Below are 7,067 nucleotides of genomic sequence, written 5' to 3'. Positions count from 1 at the left end.
CAAACCATTTGCACCACCCAGGGGCTTTTGGAAACTAAGACCTCACCTATTTCCCACGAGCGCCCCACTCCTGGGGCTCCCCTCCCCGAAAGCCTGGCCCAGGGGTCCCCTTGCTGGTCTTGGGCAAGTTCCACACCTCTCTGTCCTGTTGCTTCCATCTGAGGAAGGAGAAGTAAGAAGAGACAGGTGATCTCCAAGGAACCTTGAGCTGCAGAGGTTCCTTTTCTGAGGACAGTCCCTGCCCCTCCCTGCCTGGGTTTTCCTGTTGGAGTCTCCTTCCCAGACAGACTGACTGACCTAGAAGCCAGACAGTGCCAGGTCCAGCTCCTCCAACTATAGAGATGCTGCCGCTGCTGCTTCTATTGCTGCCCCTGTTGTGGAGGATTGAGTGTATTGGAGCCTGGGAGTCTCAGGCTGGGGCTGGGGCTCCCACTAAGCCTCGGTCTCCCCTAGTGTCCCAGGCTATGGATGACAGACACCAGCTGCAGGTGCAAAATTTGGTGACAGTGCAGGAGAGCCTGTGTGTCTTCATACCCTGAACCGTCTCCTACCCTCCAGATGGCTGGAACCGCTCTGACCCAGTTCTCATCTACTGGTTCTGGAAAGGGGCCAATAACATCAGTCACGAAGAGGATGTTCCAGTGGCCACAAACAATCCACAGAGGGAAGTAAAAAGGGAGACTGAAGGCCGATTCGAGCTCCTCAGGGACCCCCAGGCCAACAACTGCTCCCTGCACATCACAGGTGCCCAGAAGGAGGACGGTGGGGAATACATCTTCCGGCTGGAGAGAGGAAGGAAGAAGTTCAATCACAAGAAAAAGCTCACCGTGAATGTGACAGATATGGAATGGTCACAAGGTATTGACGCGAGGGACAAGGAATTCTTCTCTCCCTGTCTTTACAGGGGGGATGGTGGAGTGTGGTTCATTCAGGAGGGGGTAGAAGCCTCTCTCAGGGGCACACATTGGGGTCCTGTGTCTCTGTTGCAATGCTTTCTTTTTCTTTATTTAAATTTTTGTTGTTGTTGTTGAGAGTATACCCAGCAGAATATACACCAATTCAACAATTTCCACATGTACAATTCAGTGACATTCTTTGAGTTGTGCAACCATTCGCACCCTCCTTTTCTGAAAGTTGTTTAATATTTCTTTCTTTTTTTTTAATTGTACTTTAGACGAAGGTTTACAGAACAAGCTGGCTTCTCATTAAAGACAGTACACAATAGTGGGGAAGCCAGCACAGCTAGTCCAAGACAAGGTTATGGAAGCTCCATAGACACATCCAAACTCCCTGAGGGACCAAATTACTAAGCTGATGGCCTTGGGAAACATGGTCTCGGGGAACATCTAGCTCAGTTGGCATAACGCAGTCTATAAAGAAAATGTTCTACATTCTGTTTAATGATTTTTTGTTTGTTTTTTAACCTTTTTTTAAATTGTGGTAAAACACACGTAACATAAAATGTATCATTTTAACTATTTTAAAGTGTACAATTCAGCGGCATTTAGTGCCCGGGTGGTGCAAATGGTTAAGTGCTCGACTACCAGCTGAAAGGTTGGTGGTTCAAATCCACCCAGAGGTGCCTCGGAGGAAAGGCCTGGTGATCTGCTTCGGAAAGTTCACAGACTAGGAAACCCTGTGGAGCAGTTCTACTCTGCACACATGGAGTCACCGTGAGTCAGAACTGACTTGACAGCAACCAACAACAATAACAAGTACCTTCGAAGGGAATGGTGGCGATACAGTGGTAGAATTCTCACCTTTCATGCGGGAGAACTGGCTTCAATTTCTGGCCTATGTATCTCATGCACATCCACGACCCGTCTGTCAGTGGAGGCTTGTCTGTCACTATGGTGCTAAATAGGTTTTAGAGAAGCTTCGATACTAAGACAAACTGGGAAGAAAGGCCTAGAGAGCCAGTGAAAACCCTCTGGATCACAACGACCTGATCCCATTGTGCGTGGGGTCACCATGAGTTGGGTCTGATGGCAGCAAACAAGTACATTCACAATGTTCTACGACCATCACCGCTCTCTAGTTCCAGAACTTTCTCCTCCTCTCTCCTCCCAGCGCTGACAAATGTCCCCAACATCATCATGGGGTCCCTGGAGTCCGGCCACCCCAGCCATATGATGTGCTCTGTGCCCTGGGCCTGTGACAGGGGGACACCCCTCACCTTCTGCTGGACAGGCGCTGCCCTCAGGTCCCAGGGATCCCACTCTGGGGCCTATGACTCCCCGGTGATCACGCTGACCCCTGGCCCCCAGGACCACAGCACCAATCTCACCTGTCGGGTGACCCTCCCCGGAGCTGGGGTGACCACAGAGAGGACCGTCACACTCAATGTCTCCTGTGAGTGCTCATGGGGGAAGGGAGGAAGGGGGAAATGGCACCTGCACCCTGGGGTCATGGGTTGTTGGGCAGGGTTGCAGAAAGGACACAGGCCTCCTTGACTTCCTGTTTCTGTAGCTCCCGAGGGACAGGGCTGCTCTAACTCCATCCCTCACCTCATCTCTCTGTGCCAGATGCACCCCAGAACCTGACCATCAGCTTGCTCCGAGGAAACTGCACAGATAGGACAGGAGGCCCCTTCCCATAACTGTGATGGGAGCAGGACTCCGATATCACGGAGCCAAGCCAGGGTCTGGAAGCTGTCAGATAAAATGCACACCCATTAGGGGGCAGGAGTCCCTGGGGGGCAAAAACAGTTAAGCGCTCGACTACCAGCCAAAGTGTGGCGATTCGGACTCGCCCAGAGGTGCCCCGAAGACAGGCCTGGCAATCTGCTTCTGAAAAGTCACAGCCTTGAAAACCCTATGGGGCAGTTCTGCTCTGCACACATGGGGTCACCATCAGTTAGAATGGACTCCACAGCAACAGCAACATTAGGGGCGTTGAGTTTATGTCAATGGTGGTGGAATGTTCAGAAAAGGACAGTGACAATGGTTGCACGACTTGGAGAATGTAACCAGTGACGCTGAATTGTGCACGTGGAAATGGCTGAGATGGCGTGTGCTTTGCTGTGTACATGTTCACCACAATAAAAAAAATCATGCAGGTCCAGACTTTGATAGGGAGGAAGAACTATTGCAATAGGGAGAACTCTCAGAAATCCACCAACGTCTCAAGAGTTAGAAAAAAAGTATTTTTCCTTTATAGGGACGAGAGTAAACAAGGCCAGAGAAAAAGTGTGGGAAATGGGATGAAAAGGTGGTGAGATTGGATAGAAGATCAGAGAATGTTGGATGGGGAGGCTGCCTGTTCTCAGGAGGGACCGTTAACCAGGGCAGTCCCCTGGTGGTGCAAACGGTTGACACATTCAGCTGCTGACCGAAAGGTTGGTGGTTCAAGTCCACCCAGAGGTGTCAAGGAAGAAAGGCATGATGCTGTACTTCTGAAAATCAGCCATGGAGAGCCCTGTGGAGCACGGTTCTACTCTGACACACATGGGGTCACAATGACTGCTGGTTTTCAGTACTGATGAGGTTGGGGTGGAAATGGGAAGTGACCGCTTAATGGGCACAGGGTTTCTTTTTAGGGTGTTGAAAACGTGCTACCGTTGATTGTGGTGACGGTTGCCCAACTCTGTGCATAGACTAAAAACTGTTGAGTTGTACACTTTCAGCGGGTGGTAAGGTCCCTGGGTGGCAGAAATGGATTGCGTTCGACTACTAACCTAAAGGTTGGCAGTTCAAACCCACCCAGCGGCACTGTGGAAGAAATGCCTGGCAATCTCCTTCCGTAAAGATGATAGCCAAGACAACCTCATGGAGCACAGTTCTACTCTGTAACACACGGGGTCACCAGGAGTTGGAATGGACTCCACGGCAATGGGTTATTGCATGTCTGAATTTACGAAAAAATACAAAATAAAAAAAAAATCGTATAGTATGTGAATTATATCTTAATAACGCTGTTTACCTGTAGAGATCCCTCTCCCCTATCCAAAAATAAATAAATAAATAACAATACAATAAATGGTGAGAAGGAGATGGGGCTTCAGAGCTCCAGACCTGGGGTCAGCTCTATCTCTCTCTCTTGTCTCTCTCTGTGTGTGTCTGTCTCTCTGTGTGTCTCTCTGTATCTCTCTCTGCCTCTCTGTCTTTCTCTGTCCCTGTCTTTATCTCTTTCTGTGTATCTCCTTATCTCTGTCTCCCTCTCCCCCCAGAAATGAAATGTAGAGAATATCTGGGGAACGGCTCATCGCTTCAAGTCCTAGAAGGGGAACCCCTGCACTCTTCTGTGTCCCCTAGAGCAGCCCCCCAGCCACGCTGAGCTGGGCCTGGGGTAGCCGCCCCCGAGCTCCTCACAACCCTCGGACCCCAGGATCCTGGCGCTACATCGGGTTCAGAAGGATGACAAAGGGGAAGTCAAACGCCACTCTGCATCTCTCTGTGCAGAGTGAGCACCAAGGGGCTTCCCCCCACCCCAGTGACCTCCAGCTCATCTGCTGAGCAAACAGCCCCCTGTAGGTCAGCAGGGACCCCGCCTCTGGGCTTAGACTCACCTGTGAAATCCAAACGCCCACGGGACCCAGAGCCCTCTGTCCACCTGCTGGATGTCAGGGTGTGGTGGGGTAAGGCCTGGGTGCCTGTGGTCCCCATGCAGTGATGCAGGATAGTCCTGGAGAACAAATGTCCAGTCCTGTTGAGAGCTGAAGGACACAGGAGTGCGGTGTGGGAGGTGACTCAGTCCTCCTCGTGCTCTCCTGCAGGGACACCAGGGCCCATGGCGGAAGTGGTTCTGGTGGCCACCGTGGCAGCTGCGGTCAAGACCCTGCTCCTCTGCCTCTGCCTCACCTTCTCCGTGGGAGCACCACCCCAGGAGGAAAGGAGATGTGGAGAGGGCAGGGGTCAGGTTGCTGAATCCCAGAACCCCAGTTCTGGAGGGACCCCAATGGGTCAAGGGGTCCTGTGGCCGGGTGGGAGGATAAACTGGTGGTGAGAATTCCCCACATCACCCACCCGGCCCGAATGTCCAGGAAGGAAAGTCCCAGCTCTCATCAGGAAGTCTGGGGGAATCTAGTCCTGTCCCTCCTCAGTCAGCCTCCAGCCCCTTGAGAGAGAACAGAGGGTCTGTCTGCCCACTGCCTCCGATCTGGCCGACTGAGAGGCTCTCTGCTGTCTTCACTCAGCGTGAGACCCCACAGGAAGAGAGTGACTGGGCCAGCAGTGGGCAAGGAGGACACAGGCACTGAGGATGCAAACACATTCCTGGGTTAGTTTCTCAGGTGAGTGACATGAGCGTCTCACCTCCCATTGTCCCAACTGGACACCTCTCCCAGGAAGGCCCCCATGATTGCTCCTTTCAGCACGGCCAGCATTGAGCTACCCATCTTCTCCCCAATCCACTGCTGCTGCTGTGTCCCAGCTCACTAATGACTCAGCTGACTGCAGTCTCTCAAGACAGAAACCAGGATGTCTTTCTCCACTCTGTCCTCCCTTCCATCTCCAAGATCTAATAATTCACTCACCTTATCCATTCTTCCTCCTCAGCACAGATCATGGTGATGCCCTTCTCTCCATTCTGACCCTGGTCATTCCTGCGGCCTCATCTCTTCCCTCCATCACTGAACCCACCTCACCTCCCTGCCTCCTGTCTCCTTCAATACACAGGACTCCAGACTGTGTTTCCAGGTGCAATTATCTTTCAGTTCCTGCAACGTGTGAACACTGATGTTACCTCTCCTTTGCTGGAGAATGAGGTGCAAACGCCACAGCCTGGACTTCAAGGCCTCGCATGACCTGCCCCTGCTGGACCCTCCAGCCAGACCCCTCCCTCCCCCTGCATCACCAATGTCTCACCACACCCAACCCGGCCAAGCCCTCTTGTGTCTCTATGACTTTGCACTGGCAGTTCCTTCTCCTGAAATGCCCTTCCTTCCCCATTTCTGCCTTTGCAAGTCTTGTTTGTCCTTCAGACTCTGTCTCAAATGTCAACCAGTTGTTTGTGTGTGTTTTGGTATGTGTGTATGCATGCATGTGTGTATATATTCATATGTATGTATGTGTGCATGTGTATGTATGCGGGTATGTATGTGTATACGTATGTGTGTTCATAAGTGTATATGCGTGTATGCATGTGTGTATATGTGCATATGTATGTGTATGTATTTGGATATGTGTATATACGTGTGTATGTATGTGTGCATCTATATGTATGTGTGTGTATGCATGCTTGTATGTATGTATTCATGCATGCACGTGTATACGTAGGTATGCATATGCACGTGTGTGCATATGTATACATGCACGTGTGCATGCACACAGGTGTATTTACATATGTGTATGTAAGCATTTGTATATATGTACGTGTATGAGTATGCATGTACATATTTATATGTATGCAAGTGTAGGTATGCACGTGTATGTGTGTCTGTATATATACATGCATGCGTATGTGGTATGTGTGTGTAACATTCCAGGTATGGTTTTGATCAGAGGAGTGAAGTCATTTATTCTTAGACACCGTCAGCAAGTACTATTGAACACCTACTATGTGTGGACACTGTCATAGGTGCCAGGATTGCACTGGTGGACACAACTTCAAAAACCTCTGTCATCCAGTGGCTGTCGTTCTGGAGACACGGGCAGAGATAAAAAGCTATAAATAATAAATCAAATTACCGCCCAGTGGCTGGTGACGTATGTTTGGAGAACAGCAGTGCAGGGACAGGAGCGGAAGGCATATGCGGGAGGGGTTTCCACACCGGATAGCACAGGGCTGAGGGAGGAGAGGAAGGAGGCTCTGTGTGCCTGAGAGCAAAGGATCGCAGGAAGGCAGGAAAGAGGAACAGTGCGCACAATGGCTCTGAGGAGAAGCAGCCTGGCGTGCTGTGTAAATGATAAGCAGGCCAACATTTGAAGCAGGGAGGCAGAGGACGGTGGGGCGGCTGGGAGGATGATACAGACTGCGAGGGGTCTTGACGGCCAATGCAACCATCTGGCAGCCTTTGAGGAAATGTGATTGGGCATTCATTTTGATAGGATCTCCTTGGCTGTTCTGCTAAGAACAGGCCAGAGTGGGACAGTGGCTGTCACAGAGACAGGAAAGTGGCTACAGACCTG

The 7,067-nt window shown here is 51.0% G+C and overlaps 1 pseudogene; it reads left to right on the top strand.

Annotated features, from left to right (window-relative positions):
• The first annotated feature begins 341 nt into the window (after window positions 1–341).
• Window positions 342–4,944, top strand: LOC101351080 (sialic acid-binding Ig-like lectin 13; annotated as a pseudogene).
• Window positions 4,945–7,067: the final 2,123 nt, after the last annotated feature.

The sequence above is a fragment of the Trichechus manatus genome, unplaced genomic scaffold, assembly GCF_000243295.1.
Source record: "Trichechus manatus latirostris isolate Lorelei unplaced genomic scaffold, TriManLat1.0 scaffold00087, whole genome shotgun sequence".
NCBI classification, from domain to species: domain Eukaryota; kingdom Metazoa; phylum Chordata; class Mammalia; order Sirenia; family Trichechidae; genus Trichechus; species Trichechus manatus.
Note: the sequence above shows the minus strand (reverse complement) of the source record. Positions and strands in the feature narration are given on the sequence as shown.